Source organism: Fringilla coelebs, assembly GCF_963513975.1.
Source record: "Fringilla coelebs genome assembly, chromosome: 3".
Lineage (NCBI taxonomy): Eukaryota > Metazoa > Chordata > Aves > Passeriformes > Fringillidae > Fringilla > Fringilla coelebs.
The window spans coordinates 76,591,416-76,611,660 of NC_140030.1; positions in this window are offsets into that span (position 1 = coordinate 76,591,416).

Consider the following 20,245-nt stretch of genomic DNA (forward strand, 5'->3'; position numbering starts at 1 on the left):
CGAGCAGAGAGAAGAAAAGCCACTTGCTGATGGGCAGCAAGGAAGGGCAAGGCACCTGCTGCAACCACTTAGGAAAGTTTAATGGCCTCTAAACAAAGAGAAGGTTTCTGGGGAATGGTCAGGACCAAATTTAAGGAGCCTTCTGAGAGTTTGCTCAAGCTGTGCCAGCACATCCCTCTGTTCAGTGCTGCTGCCCGCAGATATCAGGAGGTGCAGGGGCAAGCAGGGTGGCTGGAAGGCAAGAAGGCAGGGGCTTGTCTGCTATGCCATGGTGCCTTCCTACACAGAGCTGTGGTGCTCCCACCACAGTCGCCTGTCAGGGCAGTGGCAGAGGCCAGCCAGGTTTCAGAGGCAGCTTCCACAGGCAGGTGTCCTAAAGGAGGTGATGCTTTCCTGCACAGAAGTCAGGAGCAGCAGGAGAGCTGACCCTGCTGCTCCCCTGCCCCTGGCACCTTGAAGATGTGGTGGTGCTCCCAGCACAGGGCTGGGGTCCAGACAATCTCCAGAGGGAGCAGACCTGTCTCCAGCATGCAGGGCTGGGGCTGGCAGGCTGGGCTGGCTGGCAGCAATGTCCCTTCAAGCATCCCAGCTGAAGCTGATAGTGGAGCAAGTGACACCAAGGCTTCACTCCTGCCAGGGATGCTTTAGTACAGCAAAACTGGCAAAGGGGGAGAAGGAACCTTACCTGGGCAGACAATGAAATAAAGCAATGCAGCAATGAGACCCTGGACTGATGAGGTGCCAGGGGACTGATGGGGACCCTCAAGGTGTGGGTCACACCCCATTATGGGCTCAGCTGCTTTTGGGAAGAGCAGAGTGTGGAAGGAAACCGCATTTAGGAGAGGAAATCCTGTGTGGGCAATAGAGCAGCACCTTGCTTAGGGTGGAAATGGAACAGAGGGAAGTTTCTGTACTTGTTCAGCCTAATTGCAACTGTGTCTTCCTCCGCCCCTCCTGCAGCATTCCTGTGCCTATTTTATCTTCCTCCCTCTTCAGAGGGAAAGATTTACAAGCTCAGTTGATGTTATTCATTTCACTGGAAATTTAAGAGGGAACCACTTGTAAAAGTGTTAAAACAACAGAAGAAAAATGGCAGAGGGACAGGGCTGCTAGATATTGACAGTTACAGATGTCTTTATCTGCTTGAAACAGAGCTGCACAGCGTACTCCAGCCACCTGCAGCAAGGAAAGAAAGAAAAGAGGAAAAAAGGGCATAATTAAAGGATGAACAAACCTCTTGGCTTGGAGAAATCCATGTCCCTCTACACCTGAGCTCAACTGCTTGCTGCAGGTCCCTGCAGCCCTCCCTGTGCCAAAACAGACCTGTCATGAGGGGCCAGCACAGCTACAATGCCAAGCCTAAGTACAGCATGGTAAATTTTAAAGAAATTGAGACGCGGGAGAACATAACAAAGCTGTGGGAACAGAAACTTTTCTCTCTTCTGGCTCTTCTGTTGGAGTCTCAGATGCTTTGGACAGTGATCAATGAGAGGAAAACAGCAGCATTTTCCATCTGTACTTGCTAAATAGGCGCATTGGCACAAGCAGCTGCTGAACCAGGGCATCCCACTGGCATCTTCTTCCCATGAATCCACGACTGGATCAAGATGAGTCCTGCTCCAGAGGCTTGGAAAAGCACCACTTTATAAAGTAAGATGTTTTGTACTGGTGAGAGAAGACTCAAAGGGGTGCATTCAGGAAGTACCACTTCTAGTATCAAAACTGTGGCGTCAAGGCACCGAGTGAAGGCTGCCAGAGGGCACAGCCAGAAGTGCTAAAGCAGTGAGATACTGAGGAAGGGATGGCAGCAGCCTCCAGAACAGCACTGGCATCCCCAACTTGTGACAAGATTCAAGGCCAGACACCTGGAGGGCCTGAAAGCCCTGTCTCTGCAGATGAAAAAGAGACATCTCAAACTGAGGCTACCAAAGCCTTTTGGAACAAAAAAGCCAGTGCAGAAGAAGGAAAAGCATCACCTTATAGGAGTGAGCAACAAATGAAGACTCTGAACATGAAGTCAGAATAGACACAAGCAGGTTCTCACTGAAAATTTAATCCATATTTCAGACCTAGTAAGTGCCTAATATCCTCACCTCAAGCTGCTCTCTGAAATCACCTCCTCAGGAGTCAGCCCAAGGTTCATGGGCACACATGGCCTGGAGCACATCCTTGTGTTCAGCCTCTCCTTGTGCTAGGGAAGGATGATCCCTGCACTCAGCTGTCCCTGCTACATCCCTCTCAGCTTCCCCTGCTTCAACACCACAGGAAGCACAGGGACACCACTGCAGACAGTGGGAGGCCACGCTCAGGGAATGGCTCCTGAGCACCTCCAGACCCACTGCTTTAACTCACCTCCTGCTGCTGCTGCCTCACTCACACCAGGGCTACCAACCGTGTCACAGGCGTGGTGGCAGGGACAGCTCTCTCAGAGCAGAGGAGAACTGACCTTCCATCAACCCCCCACACGTGGCTGTGAAATCATTCCTCTCAAAAACACCAAGCCTGATCACCTGGGAGCTGGGACTGCTGCAGAAGAATTTAATCTATAATGGCAAGTGCTGGTGCCTAAAGCCATCGTGAAGGCAGTGCTTGAGAAGTGCCTAAGCCCCTGCTCCATTGCTCAACACCACAGTGACCCTGATGGGGCCATGGCCCTGTGCTAAAATCTGGCCTTTTCACCAGAAAACTCACTCACTCACTCACTCACCTTTTTCCAAATGAAAGAGTTGTGGGTCTTTCTCATGCATGACCAAAACAATCCTGTAAATTCTACCTCAGCCTTTCCACTGGAGTGGTCTGTTCCTACAGAGTATACTCGTTCTTCCCAGATGGTAAAAAGAATGGAGAGTCCCCTCATGGCTCATTATCCTGTCTCTGCACCAACCCAGACCTCCTCTTCCTCTCTCCCCCACAGTTCTGGGTAGGGAATCTCTGACACCTGTGAAATGGTTCAGCATCCTGACAGCAGTGAGCAGGAAACTCAGAAGCTTTAGCACCATCCCCGTGGATGGGAGTCCAGCTCTCTGCATCTCCTGACACATTTTGCAGAATTTAATTCATACAGCTCAGCACATGTTGGCAGAGATTTGCAACAGACAGTTCACCACAAAGGTGCCTCTCTTAGAGAGTTCACCATAATTCCCCAGAGTCTGTAACTTAGTCCTGTAATTGAATGAATCAGCAGAATTTTCTATCACTTATAGAGAACAAAAGACTTAAGGTTTAACCTGAGTGACCTCTGAGGGCTCAAATCCATAGACTCCATAAAATTCATGGCAGAGAAGGACATCAACACATTTATTTGGTGTTTTCATTACCATTTTTTTCATCTAGTCTCATAATTTACGAGGCAGGGAGACCTGACTCATGCCTTTGGGACGTTTGGGGTTGGCAGGACAAGATGCCCCATACGTGTCTGTGCCTCGCTGTCCCTGAAGGCGTCGATGCCACTCATCAAGTGGGTGTCAGTGCTCTCAGGGACAGAGCACCCACACAGCTGGCCAGGAGGGGCACAGCGAAGCTGCAGTGTGTGTTATGTCCTATGGAGCAGGATGCTATTTCACTGAGGAGGGGCTGGCCTGAATATGTACCTTGGCCTCCTTCTTTGTTATTTTCTGAAATCCTGTGATGCAAGGCGTACACAAAGAAAATGTTGTAATAAAAAATGTAACAATAAAATATCCAGCGTATTATCCATCATGTATTCTCTGTACAGTGGAGGTAAGAATATAAGATTTTTTTCTTTTTCTGCAAAATTCACCTTCATCTCTCTATTCTAGTCAATAGCTCCCTTTTACACCACTCAGGCAAATTCCCATGCTAAGCTAAAGAATTCACCTAATGAACAGATTACAATTTGCTTTTGGGATTAAAATCCCTACTTACTGCTCGTCTGTTTCCAAACAGTCCTGGAACCTGTAGACGGGCAAACCTGAAAAAGAAAAATACAAAAAACCCTCATCCATTTATATGCTAAAATATCAGGACTGTCTATAAAATGAAAGCCTTCTCCTTGCTCTTCTTAGAAAAACAAGCAAACAAACCAACCAACCAAATGCACTTGAAATCACGAGCGCATAAAGAAGGATTTTTTTTCTATTATCCTAGCAAGCAGGATGCAATGCATACTACCAAAAGGTTCTCAGCTAAGCAGCTCTAAAGGGGTTTATGTCAGAAACACTGCAAAAACAAACACGGCATGGAGCTATACAAATCCAGGGTGGTTTGCCGTGGCTCAGTCCCATTATCCAAGTTAATGATGCTGTGGTGTCACAGCTGCACACCCCCGCAGGGTGGGTTTCCAGCAGTGCTGTCCTGTATCCATGGAGCTGACTCAGCCTCCAGAGGAGCTTCCTCTGGCTGTGGGACCGCTGTCCTTCCTTGCCTGGGGAGGGGGGAGTGGGGCAAAAACCAGGGAGTGCAGGGAAAAGGGGACTCTCCGTCACAGCTATCCAGGTGGAACAGAAAGGAAGGAGGTTTAAGGGTGAGGAGCACTGAGTAGGGAAACTCCTCCCTCTTGCCCTTCCCAGCGGGAGCCGCTTCCCTGCATCCCCTCAGCCTCCCTCCATAGCTCTACACAGATGAGTTTCTCATGGCTGGAGGATGGGCAAAGCGAGTGCTGACGGTGGCAGCTGGTTTTCTGCCAGAGATTTGCATTGCCTGTGCCTGCCATCAGCCCTGAGAGCTACACTTTGTGCCTGGTCAGAGTTTTGTGATTTTGTTCCAAGCAGATATCCCAGCCTAAGACCTGATGGTTGTTGAAGTTCCCTGCATAGACCAGAGGTGGCTAAGAAAAAAAAAGTGTTAATTTGGTAATAATGGCCCTTATTATCCAGAAATCAATAAAAGTTGTGCCTATTAACATGCATTTGATGTTTACATTAAATCACACATCCAAAGCCTGTTTAAGCCAGGGACATCTCAGTCATTATTACGCTGGTTTTACCAAGCGCAATTTTGGGAAATCCTTTCTCTTCTTTTTTTGGATCTGCACCACCCATTTTCCTGCTTCCTCCCTGGCAATCCTGCCCAACAGCAGAGGAGATGAGGAATTGCTGTCAAAGGCTCAAGATGCTGCTACAGCAGACAGAACCTCAGGATTCACCCCGCAGCACTGGGCTTCCCCCTGCTTTCAGTCCATGTGAGTGCATGGCAGCAGCTACGAGTCCAACAAAACCAAGGCAGCCTGAGGCTGATGTCACGCTGCAGTGAACCAGAGCACTGACACCAGGTGAAAGATTTCAGAGAATCAAACATGTACTTCTTCTCCTAGAAGGGTTGCAGCTAAGAAAGATTCTTCTGCATTAGATTTGGAGAGGCTCTCTCCTCTAATTCCCTGAAGAAAATCCGAAAGCAGAAAGCGAGACCAACGCTGCGCTGGTATATTGGCTGATGGGTACAAAACCTTCTGACAAGTCGTTTGCTTGGCCCTGATTGGAAAATATCTTTAATTAAAACACCACATCAGAATCCTGAACCAATTTCATCCCAGCTCTGCTAAGTGCTTTGTACAAAACATTAACTCCAAAATCTCATTACACATTAGCAATCCCTGTGACAAACATAAATGATAATTTAGCTCTAATGCGTTCTGGAGCAAGCCATTTTTAAGATAGGCACATGATACCAGCTTGCTAGGAGAAGGGGAAGAGTTGAATTTATCTGTCTCTTTATTTTTTAAACAAATGGCTCTAGCTGGCTCAGCAATGGGCTGCACAAATCATTGCCATGTGCAGACCTGACAGTACATAGCAGCTGTTTAGCCCAAATCTGGCACTTAAGCCTGGGCTGGGTTTTGAAATCCCAGCAGCAGTGCTGAGCTCCCACATCTTTAAGCATTCAGAGGAAGGGGACTGGGATGGGGAAGGTGGGGATGTCTGGTGATATTAGAGGACAGCAGGGAGGGAGGTATATCCAGAGAGTGCAGGTAATGTAAGCTTGCTCAAAAACACAGGGAGGAGGAAGAAGGAAGTGGAGCTAGCGCCTGCAGTCCCTCCAGCTGGCTTCCCAGGAAAGAAGCACAAGTGCAAAAAAGGCAACACTTGAAGTGGTGATGTGATCCCTAGCACTAGTGGGAATTTTGCACCACTAACCACTGCACAGGCCAGCCAGGACAACAGAGGACACTGCAGTGGATAATATTTATATTAAAGTGCAAGAACTGTTTTAACAGTACTTCTAGGCCAGAGGGACGGTAGTGGAACTAATGTTATTTGCATTTCTTGTCAAAAAGATATTAAATATCCCTTCTTTGATTAGCAGCAACATTTTCAATTTCTCTCTAGTCTTGAAAATGACCTTTCCAAACTCCTCAGGCTGCACCTTGATCAATTTTTCTCTGTGTGCAAGAAAGCACATGGGCTGTTAACTTGGTGAAATGGGGAATTTACAGTTATTTACTACGGGATTATGAAGCATGTACATAATAAATATTGTACATGGATTTTAAAACAGGCAAACCCCAACAGTTCCTCCAAATACCACCTACCAGATTTGGTAATTTCCTGAAAATCTAGAGCTGGAATCACCTTTTCTTTTTACCAGCTGAATAGAAGTTGCTGAAGTTTTCAGTGCAGGGAATGCTCATCTGATCTTTTCTGGCTGCACTAGAAATCAGACAGATTATTTCTGATCAAATTTTGTTTGCTGTGGGAAGGGAGCAGATCACCTGCATCCACTCCCTTGTCAAAGATGAAAGATATCCACGGGGCCTCACAAAGATGTTTCCTCTGTTGCATCTGTAGAGAAAAAGTGCAAATCAAAATAAGCTTGACTTTGACAATGCACATCTCTCTCCTGTAAAAAGACCTAAAAACCTGTGTTTGGTCTAGCAAGGAAAAAATCCCCCTAAAACCTACTGCAGGATGAGTGCAATCTTCAACCAGCTCTTCTTTCAAGCAGCACTTGTGCTTTACTTTGCCCTACAAAAGTAAAGAAATTATTTATACCAGTTTAATGGGTGCCCAGACATGCTAGCACCATGTGCTTTTGAAATCTTCTTTCTTGAGAAGAAGGAAACTAACCACATTAGATTAAAAATAAAGGACTTCATTTTTACTGGCAACTGAAATGTCATTCTCTGATTTTCCCTATTTCCAGTCCTGGAGGAACTGCCTGCCCCTCTCTACTGGGGCTGCTCCTTCCCTTTCCCAGAGCTCTGCCAGAGGTGTCAAGTCCAGCTATCTCCATAGAGAGATCTGCTAAACACTGGGCATTTTACCTACACCTCTGTTCCAGAACATCTGGAAACCACCACACAGATCAGACAACCAAGCTCCACTTGAGAGTCAGGAAAAAATGAGAAGCCCCAGAGGAGGTTTTTGTGAAAATGATCCTGCATGTAGGGAAGCTGACAGCAGTCAGGTGGTGGGTGGGTGTCTGGGCATTGTAAGGCCAATGGTTCCTTGACTTTTACTGCTTAGGAATGGTAGCTTGAGGTTGTAGCTCTACCTGTGTGTTAGTCTGCTGGTAGACCAATGTCCCAAAATAATTCAGGTTCTTTAGAAGACTTTTCCTTGAATGACAGAATATCCTGAGTTGGAAGTTTCTCACAAGGGTCATCAAAGTGCAACTTCTGGCCCTGCACTGGACAACCCCAAGAATTCCACCACATACCTAACAGACCTGGCACATCTTAACCAAATACTTCTTGAACTCTGCCAGGCTGGTGCTGTGACCACTTCCCTGGGGAACCTGTTCCAGTGCCAAATCACCCTTCTGGGTGAAGAATCTTTGTCAATATCCAGCCTAACCCTTCCCTGACACAGATGCAGGCCATTCCCTTGGGTCCTGTCACTGGTCACCACAGAGCAGAGATCAGTGCCTGCCCCTCCTGTTCCCCTGATGAGGAAGCTGTAACTGCAGTGAGGTCTCCCCTCAGTCTCCTCCAGGCTGAACAGACCAAGCGCCCTCAGCTGCTCCTCAAGGCCCTTCACCATCCCTGTGGTCCTCCTCTGGACACTCTCTAATAGTTCAGTGTCTTTTTTCCATTGTGTCACCCAAAGCTGCACCCAAAGCTGCCCCCAGCACTCGAGGTGAGGCTGCCCCAGCTCAGAGCAGAGCAGCACAATCCCCTCCCTTGCCTGGCTGGTGATGCTGTGCCTGATGCCCCCCAGGACATCCTAGGCTGGCCCTCCTGGCTGCCAGGGCACTGCTGGCTCAGGTTCAACTTGCCATGGACCAGGACCCCCAGGTCTCTTTCCACAGCTCTGCTCTCCAGACTCTCATTTCCCATTCTGAGCATATGTCATCCAACTTTGGCCCATCCCAGATGCAGAATCCATCACTTATCTTTGTTAAACTTCATACAGGTGATAACCCAGCCCTCTAATTTGTCTCAGACACTTTCTAGCTAGCCCACAGGTTTTTATTTCTTCATTTACTGTAACACTTACTTGAACTGTTCATCCTCCAGAAGTTTTGTCTTCCAAACCACTCTGCTGTACTGCCAGGTTTCAGCATAGTTTTCCTTCCTCTTGCCACACCTGGACACTTTATTATAGACTAAAAAATCATATTTGGTAGAGCTTTCAGTAGCAAGCAGCATGATGTCAAGGCAGCCCTACTGCTGTAGCTGCACACGTAGCTGTACTCTTTCTCTTCTCTGGGTTGAAATCAGTACACTGGGTTTCTAACAGAGTTCAGTCAAACATCATTGCATGTTGTCCACAGAAGGGGAGGGGAGTAATTTGAGGTGATAGCTTCTTTCATCCTCAGCATGGCCTTTGGCTAATCATTAAACCATGTCTGCAGGCTCTGCAGAAGTGCTGAGTGCATTTTGAAGGGGACCAGCCTGATAAACACTGCAGGGTGGGCTTAAATTGGTGTTTGGCAGTGACAATCAGCATTATGAAGGGATGCTTCATTGTCATGTGAAGAACAGAACAAGGCTGTTGCTTTATTTGCAGCCTTCTGCCTCAGTTATGTGCTGACCTTGGTCCATATAACTCCAGTCATAACATTGTCCTTCTGTGGCATATCTTAACCAAAATCATCAAGGCCTTTGACTCTTCATGACGTGCTTCACAGCTCTGCCTACGTTCCTGTGTCTCCATGCTTACACAGCTGTGTCCCACACCTGCCCAGCACCTAGCCACCCTTGTTCAAAGGCAGAACCTCAGCCAAGGCAGCTTCAGAAAAAAAAAAATCCAAGTTGTTCTACTCCTTAGTTCAGTTAATCCTTGTAGAAAGTCACTGCCTGTTTACTTCGTGCCAATCCCATGTTCAAAAATTACATTTGGCTCACATCAAGAGGAATTTTCTTCCCAACACTGCTCCAGCAGAAAGCATAAGCTTCACATGCTGTAGAACACATGACATTACTCCAAAAATAATCCACTACTTCTTCAGCCCAAGAGGAGTGAAGTTACCTGTTGGAGACAAAACCCACAGCTACAGGCAGGGAGCATGCTGGAGCAAGGCAGAGGACAAACAGGATCCTGAAAAGCAACATGGTGCAAAGCAGCAGCCAAAGGGGGCAGGGGAAGTAAATTGGGATGGGAAGTCTCAGGAATGCCAGGAGACAGGTGCAGTGACAGATGAGAGAGAAGCATGGCAGCCCTTTTGTGTGGGCTCTCAAATCCACATGGACCAGATATACCTGGAGGTGAACTGGACCTGGGCGGGTCAAACACAAATCAGCCCTCAGTGGTGAAAGCTGAGGCAAATCCCACCTGGCAATGGCTCCACAAGGACTGAGCAATGCTTACCCTCACACTGTCACCTACCTGCAGCCTGCTTGTGGGGGCAGGAAGGCTCCTCACTGCTCTCACTGTCTTCTCCCAACTCAGCTTCCCTGGATTTTTTCCCAGGGGGTGCCCATGCCATGTCCTGCCCCTTTAGGCTGCAGCTTCTCCACTTGGCTGGCACCTAGGGAAGGGAAGCATGAGGCAGGGGCACATCCCAGCTGGCTGGAGCAGGGGCTGCCCCAGGGGACCAGCCTGGACCTGCCACTGCCCAGCAGCCCTGGCAGCCTTTCCCTCCTACTGGGTGAAGGAGACAAGAAGGCATCAGTCGTCACAGGATAACCATCACCCAGGTAGAAAAACAGGTAAGTCGCTTTATCCTTGGGAATGCTGCTCTCCTGCAGCCTCATTTCAGGAAGGAGTGCAGGATGGAACACCCATGAACACTGCTGGCAGCAGCTGGGCAGTGAGGTGCGGGAAGCGGGAGGCTGTACCTACTCAGAGATCTGTGCAACTCTTCAGGAGTGGCTTGTGGGGATCACATTCCAGCTCTGCAGCTCTTGTAACTCCCATGGCATCCCCTGCATAGTCTCCTGTGGCTGGATGTGCTACATGGAAGAAATTCCCCACCCAACCCCACTGGCTGTGCCCAGGCTGTACCTGTTCCAAGGATAGGCTGGTTGTGCCGTCCTTTTCGGTGACCTGCACGCACAGCGATTTGTGTCTGCCTATAAATCTGCCACCTGTGCCTGCTGCCATCAGAGCTCTTCCAGGAAATCCCTGTGCCACGGCCTCGCTGCCTGATCCCTAGAGGGAGGCTGGGACAAAACCAAAGTGAGTGGTGCCCGGTGCCGCAGGCAGGGCATCCCGGGGCGCAGCCATCCCTGCGGATCACCGAGGCTGGCCCACGGCTGGGGTGGCCACTGGCCACGCAGGCAAGCCCTGAAATGGGTTCTGCTCTGGTGTCATCCAGCAGAGCAGAGTAAGGGCACGGCCACCACCACCCAGAGAAATGCAAATTGACTGCATCAGCCGGGGGAAGACAAACATAAGGAAGAGGAATGGGATGTGCAGCAGCTCCTGGTGGGATCAGAAGCAGCACTGCTTTCACACACGTTTTGCTAAGCATAAAGGCTCCTCTGATGTTTCATGGCTATCAAAGGCTTTGAAATTCACAGGAATTTCAAGGAAGGCAGAAGTTCATCTGAAATGAGAGAAAGATTATATTTTCCCTCCCACCATATTTCCAGCTTCCCAAGAACTTTCCTTTGAAGACTCCACTGCTCCCAGAAATGTCTTTGTGATGTTTTTAAAGTCATTTCCCATAGAGGATCATCACTGCACAGCCCAAGCAAATGACAGAGGCTCAGAAAGCAACGTACGGGGGTGAGAACTGAGGAGGTGGGTGAGCTTCAGCTTCTGAACAAAACCAAATCATCCATCACTGGTTAGAGGCAAGTGCACCAGATGTCCCTTCACAGAGGGAGAGCGGGGGCTTCCTGAGTGGCTCTTTGACTGAGCAGTGCCTGACTGCTTCCCTGATGGCCAAACCAAGAATACAGGTTTGAGCTAGGGGAGAAATTGCAGTTTCTTCTCTCAAGTATGAGCCACTCCCATCCGGAAAAGAAAGCACCTGCTCACTGCCTGCAGCAAGGGAGAAGGTCTCACTGCAAGGCATTTTAATTTCCAGCCCCCAGAAGAGACTCCTCTCGCTGGTCTGCTCTGATAGCTGGCCACCAGGGAATAGATAAGCATGGGGCAGACTGCAGAAACTGAGATGAAACTGCTCCTTTCCCTCTGATAAGAGGGAGCTGATATTGAACCTATTAGTCAGATTATGGTGGATCTGAATTTGTTTCCCCTTGAGCAGTAGCTACAGAGACAGAGCAGCTGGATTAAGTTTCACTTTCCCATGTAAAATGACTTAACAGAGTAGATAAAACTTAATATTTGTGAAGGCTCATGTGTTTCCCTGAGACCTGATCTCAGTAATGTCTTATGAATGCCTTACTGATTGTTTAATGAATTATTTTTCTTCCTCTCAGACTGTCAATAATAAATTATAAGTAGAAGGAATGTACAGACTGCTTGAAATAATTCTGTGAATGTGAGTTCAGCTGTGGAACTCACTCTGTTTTGCCCTGTGCTACCTCTGAGCAAGTGCTTTTTGAGGAAGATTCTGGGGCAGAGGAGTTGTTCCCCTGGTTCTTGTGAGACACAAAGGCCCCAGGGATCTGAAGGGCAATGAGTGAGCTACGTTGGGGAAGCTCAGCCTATCTGTGAAATACATGAGGTTTCAGTGTAAACCAGCTGGCTGTGTGTGCACATTGTTGGACACCTCCAGCTGGACTTTCCCTTGGCAAAGCAGAGGCAGGAGGGACAGAGAAGATTCAGAGGCAGAGGAGGAGGGATGGTCCCATTTCAAGGCTGTGGAAAAGGACTCAGGATCTCACCATCTCCTCACCTGCTGTTGGCTTTGAGAGATGTTCAGCGTGAGTCACACTCACCTCACACAGGTTTTGCTGTCTGAAGGGTTCACATCCAACCAAGCCACCTACGTGGAGAGCCCAGGCAGATAACAGAGGAGGAGAAAAGTTCTTGTTTGTATCAGACTTTTCTTACAATCTAGGCTGACTGCCCTTATTGCTGCCCACACCCTGCAGCTGACAAGGAGCAGGAGCCTAGCTGAGAAGCCCAGATCAGAACCAAAGTCAGTCATCCCACTCTGGTGCCAACAGCCACCCACCCACACAGAAATGTTATGTGGATGGGTCTCTACTAGAAGCTATTAACTGTAAGAGGGGTTTCCATATTAGTCATGGCCTATAAATATACATGCATTGTAGAGTATAATCCACAGATTATAAAAGTCTGTCCCTTAGCATAGTTCACCCTGGAGGTTTCATGGATCATTTCACACATTTCAGTGTTAAATAACAGCCCCCTCTACATCCATAGGCATATAAAGGGATCAAACTCAGCTACCCCAGTTACTCTCAGCAGCACTTTGTTAACACAGGGAAAAACAAGAGAGAATTATAAGAGGAGAGAGCACCAGCAGAGTAAATGAAGGACAGCATGAAAGACACAGGGTGCTAAGATGTCAGCTGCATTTATAAACTTCCATCATTAGCCTTCACCTTCATCCTTGCCTCTTCCAAATCAAAGTACTTTCACTTTAAATAGTGCCATGCACCCAGGGGAAGCTGCTGACAACGCCCAGCAGTGCAGTTTTTGCATGCAGCCAGGCCAGCCCATGCCTTGCATTCAGACCAGAGGCAAACAGCTTTCACCACCCCCAGCATGCTGGTACCACACGTGGAGCTTAAAGCCAAGTGAGGACATCCAGGACTTTGCACTCAAAGGAGCTGCAATGTGGGCACAGTGTAGAGCAGGGAGGACAGGAGAGGCTGCTCATGCTGACCCCAGGAACACGGAGCCATGGACTAAGCCAGCGATAACCCCACGTGCTCCTCTGCCCAGTCACTGCACACTGGTCCAGCCAAAGCTGGCCACATTGGTGGGCACAGGAGGGAGTGAAGGGCAACCGAAATCTTGATGGCAACAGGTAAGAAAATGTTCTTTAACTCAAAAAACAATTCTGCAGTTTCAGCAGGGATGCCACATACAGAAAACCCACTGAAGTCTTCCCAGTTACTGACACGGACTGTTTTGGCACACATACATCCTACAGCAGCATTTATTCCACTGGAGAATTTTTAGTAAAACCGGTGTCCCAGGTTCCCCTGTGCCCAAAAGGCAGCCCCGAGGCACACCAAGGCTGCAGGTTAGCTTGCAGTCTCAAGGGAGGAAGCGTGAGATTGGCAGGTCAGCACTTTTGGTGTTGCTCATTAGAATGACTCACAGTTTGGGTACAAAGCCAGGTAGATGAAGATTACTCACTGCTCCTTTCAGCTGATCAGAGCTCACCTCCTTCCAGAACCTGAGTTAGCAATTGTCACCTTTGCAGACTACAGGGTAGCCAGACTGGCAGCAGGGCTCCTGACCATCATGTAGGCTGATATAAATCACCCTGTGGTGAGACACCACGGTGCTGCAGATGGGCCAGGAGGGATGCTCTGGATTCCCTGCTCTGTCTGCCTTCTCTTTGACTCCCAGAGCACCCAGCAGCTGCTGGCACATCAGCTTTCCACCATCCTGCACAGAACTGCTGCTCCCTGCACAGGGAACAGGCACTGCGTGGGTGCTTCCCAGGCTGGAGGCTGCCAGGCTTTAAGCCACCAAATAACTTTGCTTCACAGCAGCCACTTGTGTGAGCCAAGCTCTGGGTCTGCCCTTCTCACAGGGCCCAGAAGTCACCAAGGTCCTTTTGGGGAAAGAAAGCTCCAGGGAAAGTGTGAAAGAAAGACATCACTGTCCTCAAAGACTCACGGGCACCTGCTGCTGCTGAAATCAAGGGTGAAGTGGGTTTTATTGGCACCTATTAAAGCCAGGCTGTGGATTGCTCCCAGGCTGGGACCTGATCCTCAGAAACAGCACACACTGAGGGCTGAACCCCAGAAAGAGCCCCAGGAAGGTTCTTATGTGTCATCCCAGGTTTTGCAAATTGGCACATTACAAACACCTGAGGTATCCCAGCTCCTTTACCTCTGCTCTGATAATGAATGTTTTGACCTTAGCCAGTGCTCCCCACCTCCTTATCTGTATGAACCCACCATTTCAGAAGCAGTGCTTTTGGTGCTGCATTGCTGATTCCAGCAGCTTGGGCAAAATTGCTCCAGAAATCAGAAACTTGTAGGTCAACATTCACTAACCTTGCATTAAACTGTGTGGTCATTACTGCCCCTGTGTTACACCATGCACTTGGCAGTCACTGTGAGCTCATTTGTACAAATACAAATCATGTCTGTGCTTTCATCACACTGGCTCACTAAAATAGCTCCCACATGGCAAATGCATTTTCATGGTTAGTTTTCTCTTTCCCCAGCCATATTGCTTGTACATCTCCTTCTCCTTTGGCTGTCAGACCTGCATGGCACCAAACCACCAACCTCTCCTATGTTTGGCAGGGAGCTAAGGAGCATTTCCATATTTCCCCACATTGGTAATGTCCTTATTCTTAGTATTTGGGATGTTAGAAAACAGGTGGAGAAAGAAAAGGGGATTTTTGCCAAAAATATAGGTCCTTGTTCTTTAAAAAAAAACAAAAAAGTTTCAGGCATTAATCCAGCCTCCAATTATTAGGGAGATGGTGAAGATAACCATGTAAACAACAGGCACTATAGCTGCTCATTGAAAGATCATTCCTGTAACAAGCCACAATAAAGCAGCCTTAAAAGGATGCCTTCAGAAAAAAAATCAGTAGGGGGGGGAAGAGAGAAGGGGAGAAAACATTTGACCAAAAATTGTAATCAATCTGTGGAGGAGCAGGTGACAACTTAGGAGATCCAAGAATGCTGTTTTTATAGTCCTGAAAAGAGCACTGAACACTGCAGGTCTGCATTCAGACCACCAAAAGAGAAATCTTGTGAAGCAAGCAGGTGGGGGTGATTTTAATGCAAGCAGGAAGTGTCTCTGAAGTTATCAATTTTCTTTTCAAAAAGATTCTTGCAGCAGGCAAGGATCAAGTAATTACTTTGCCCCTGTTCACAAGATATCTCAGAATAGTAACAGACCACACACCCAGGAGATGATTAAAGGGAGCCAGGGGTCAGGAACACAGAAAAGCTTGTGATACAGAAGAGAAGATTTGCATGGCCATTAATATTTCATGACTTACAAGCCATGTGGTTCAGAACAAATATCTGCACAATAAAGCAGAACTCTCTGCCATCGGGTTGCATATTTCAAGGCATACCTGAGTCATAAAGGTATTATTTACATGCCTTTACCCACGAAAAGAATGCAAAACTGTCTGAATCCTTATACCTACCATAGAGGAACATGGAAAGCCTTTCTGAAGGCTCAGCAGGATTTAAGTGGGGCCTCTGCCCTCCGCTAGACCTCTGCACAGAGCGAGTTTCAGCCTAAAAGCAAAGCACAAGCAGCGTGTTTCATACTGCAGGCCTATTAGATCCACTACAAAGGAAAAGAGCTGCTGCACTGTCAGTATGTCTCTTCAGCCTCTACTCCAGCCCATGAAACAAAAGTGCTATTTATATGCAAGTGTATAGGTAGCAGTGCAGACAGGAGATATTGTATTCTCTGCCATTATTCCCATTTTAGACACATCAAAGCTGGTAATTGAATTTAAAAAAAAAACAAAACCCAACAAAACAAAACACCAAACCATAAGCGACTACTCTTCTCCCAGTGAAAAGAACAAGATGTGTCAGGGGTTAAGCAGAAGTATTTCGTCCCTGGATTTTGGCAATTATGCCTGGTGAGATTTCACTCTGGGAAAACAGTTTATTGTGGTGGCACAGGCAGGCCCTTTCCTCACAATCAAAGCTAGGAACTTTCCCTGCCTGCACTTGCCTGCATGTGGCTGGAATAAGCAAGTGGAGCGAGCTGTTCGGCTGACTCACCGGCACAACCAGACTCTCCTGTTGCTGCCAGCCACAGACAGAACCTTTTTCCTGCCTTTGCACCTGGGCTCTCCCTTTCCCAAGCAGTGAGGCTCCTGACTTGAAAGAAATGGAGAGAGCCAGAGTGACATTGCTAAATCGCCCAAAGGAATTGCTCAGAGCAGGGAGGCATGTTAGCATTGCTTGTCAAAGCTGCTGCTTCTCCGAGTCTCTTAGTGCTCTCTGTGTGTGTGAGGAAAAAGGTGAGAAGAAATGAGAAGTTGTGGGAAGGGAAAAAATAAAATTTAAAAAAAAAAAAAGCACTGCAGCAGAATTGCATCCACTGTTTTACTGACAAGAATAAAGTCCTTGCTTGGGGAATTTATAGCCCAAATGAGTCTAATACCACAGGGCTTGACTGCCCTGATTGAGTGCTTTGCAAATTACTCACATGAGCAGCCCCACTGACTCCGTCTGAAGGATTCTTCCAGGCACACAGTCTGGCTCACAGTGATTAGTGACAGCAAACTGCAAGGGGAAAGGCATGACAAGGGAGAAATTGCTCTAAGGCAACATTATTTACTGCTTCCCTCCCTCCTAAAAGGAGTCAGGTGTTTTGACTATTTCATTCATTGGCTGCACCTTTGTTTTAAACCAGGTGCTTGCCAGAGTGGAAATCATTTATTTCAAGGTTCCTTCACATAGGAAAGTCTGAAGACAAATCCGCAGCAGGTGAAGTCCTACTTCATAAATATAATTTATTATTATCATTATGAGGCACATGACAACCAGTAAAATGCAGTTGTTTACTTCACCAAGGTAAAATTTTGGAAGAGTCTTGACTGAGGAGGTAAATTCTCCACCTTCCACTACACTGCTGCTGGCCAGAAGTGTTTGGTTGCTAGCTGTCTTGTAGTTGAGTGTGACCAGGGATAAACGGGTTAATGTTGGATTTTGCTGAGGTTAATGATGTGGCTGATGAGGTGATTTTGTTTAATATCTATCTGCTAATATCTATCTGGTTCTCTCTTAAGAAACCCAAAGCTGTCTCTCACAAATAGCATTTATCCCTCTCCTTCTAAAGCAAATTGGAAGCTCACTGAAAAATTTGCATGCTGACTGTAACCATTCACAACTACAGGCCTGAAGCTGCAAAAACTGTTGCTCTTGCTTCAAAGTTAATTATTTTAAGGTATTTCACTTTCAAAAGTTGTATGTTAAGCTGAGAGTTGAACACTGTGAACCTCGCATGATTGCAGAGCAGATTTCACTCCTGCCCACCAGGTTTTCAATAGAATCCCATTTTTTTCTCAGTCCTCCCAGGTCTCAAGTGCTGTCAGTGCTGCCCACTTCTACATTTCACTGGTGAAGAGACAAAGCAGCTGCATCTCTCTCCCTTTGCTTCTCCTTGGACTTGCCAACTGTGGAAAACAGGGATGCAGCTCCGTCCATCCCCAGTGAGCCTGTGGGATCAGATTGTTATGAACACAATCAGAGAATACCAGGTTGAAAGGGATTGCAAGGACCATTTAGCCCAACCTTTCTTGGTAAAGGCAAGGTCTAGACATGGGCTAGTACACTGTCCAGCTGAACCTGAGTGTCCAAAACTGGAGAATCCACCATTTCTCTGGGGAGGTTATTCCAGTGGCTGCTGTCCTCCTTGTAAAAAATGTCCTCTTGTGCCCCACCAGAATCTTCCCAGGAGTAACTTGTGCCCATCACTTCTTGAGATGACCATCCCTTGAGACAGCACTACTGGTAGATACCCTCTGAGGTGATCTGGTCTGAGACCAGGACTCAGCTGGCCTAGGAGATTCTGGAAACTCTATCATGGGTTTGACTAAGTAAGAAGTCAAAGGTATTTTGTTTTGCTCTCGTGCTTTATTCTCAAGTACATTCAAGATGGTGAGACACTTGGACACTGTGATGATACTGGAGTGCACTCAGCATTGTGCTGCTCGAGCACTCTACAGACTCAAATGTGGCCATCCACAGCTGACACTCTGCTGGGGCTCTCCTGTTAACCTCATTTCCCTGACAGGAAACAGAGAGACAAAGATTCACAACAGGAGCACCAAAGGTACTTGAGTAAAAGAGTAGCTTTCATCATGGGTGGCTGGGGAATGCAAAAGAATAAGTTACAGCCAGACATGCTGGGGAGAAACACACCCGAGAGAGGTGGAGCCACAAACAGCCCAGCTGGCTCCCATGGCTGTGGTGGGAGGATGGGGATTTACTGACCAGTGCTTTCCCCTCTGAACTCAGGCAGGTGTATTGTCTCTGGGTACCAGGGGGTTTCTTTCTGGATGATGTTGTTGCTTGAAACTGGCAAAAGAAGATAAGGCAGTGGTGTGTTCTTTTCTGGGAGACTGTAAAAAGATTCTTTTGAGGAAAACCTCGGTGACCACTCTCTGTGTCTTGACACATCACTTAAGGTGATGGTGGTATTTTGTGGATTTGGCTGCAGGGGTCTTGCCCAAAACTGCACAAATCATCAGCGATGGAAGAAGCATCTGAAACCCAGGCGTTCCAAACATTAGATCTGTGCCCTCAGTATCAAAATAGTTCTCTTTCTGCTTGGACTCACATGTAGGTAAATCAGGTTTTTTAAATAGTGTCACAGAGAAATTAACAAGCTTGGTCCAGATGATAACAGGGAGATATGGTAAACCAGTTCTTTAAGGACCAAGATAATTTCAATTTTTTTCACTTAAAATTCCAGACTACAGTCTCTGATGAACTTCTTGTCAACACAGTATGGGCTTGACAGTGCTACTCTTGTATTAGGGTTGTCTCCTCTTCTTGGCTCATACAAAGTCCAGAGTAATTTTCATTTCAGGACAGGGTTCAAAGCTCTGACATTATTCTTGTTCTTTATCTTCTTTCAGTCCACACTGGTATACATTTCCTATTTTCTCTCAGAAACAAAGCTGAAGATCTGCTTCATTCGTTGTCTTTCAGAGAAAGAATCAAAATTGTCTCATCACTAAGGTTATATGGGAAAGTCACACAAGGGCATGCAAGTAATGGCCCTGTGGCCCCCTCAGCAGCGCTGGACCCACTCTTCATGAAAGATCATGAAAATGATCCAGAGATTAACTAGAACAGTATGCATGTGAAGGTCTCCAGACTGCACCCATGTTAGAAACAGGACATGGAATTTGCCACAACAATTACCATGCAGTAACATTTCTGAACCGGTAGCAATGTTTGAACTTTCAATGGTTAGCAGATAGGCTAACAAACTGCGCTCCCTGCTTCACAAATTTATGTTTTACCCAGTATCTGAGGTCAAGCTCTTAAAAAGGCTGTGCTCTATGAAAAGGCACATACATAGAAGTGATCTGCAGTTATCTCATCATTTCACTACCTCTGAACTGCACAAGGCAGTCTGAGTCTCATGAAAACCTTGTCTGGAAATCATAACTGGAAAGGTGTAGACAACTAACAAGGTAAATATTACACTAACATTTTATTGTAGGTTTCTAATACACACAACACAGTGAGACAAACAGCGATCCCAGTATCTTTATCATATATTAACACATTTCCCATAATACTCCTGCTCACTCAACCTGCTTTTTTACTGAAGTAACTTCAATTAAAACCAAATCCCTTTAAACCACTACTCTAGGAGGTACAGACTGATATATCTGTCATGATATTAAGAAGACCTGGATACAAGAGACAGGGCTTCATTTTCACTTGAGTATGAAAGCAAACCAGAATACACGCTGAACACTTGTTTGCTCAATGGCTGACCTATGGCAGGAGGACCTGGGAACTTCCTACCTTTAGGATGTTAATAAACCATCTGCTAAATAAAGGCCACCCTCAGTGAACTGAAAATCTACAGAATTCATTCTAAAAAGGTCCCACAAACAAAAATATTTTTTCTGCTTAGCCTCTTGTCTGTATAAGGTGCTTAAAAGTACATGAACTTCAGAGAAAACACCTCTATTTACTGATAAGTTGCTGAAATTACGCAGTCTTGAGGTGGGCCATTGTTTGATTTTTTTTCTCCTTGAACCTTAACTCTGAGTTTATCCAGTTTACTCTTCAAAGTAGTAACCTTATTTATTGCTTTAGATGAAA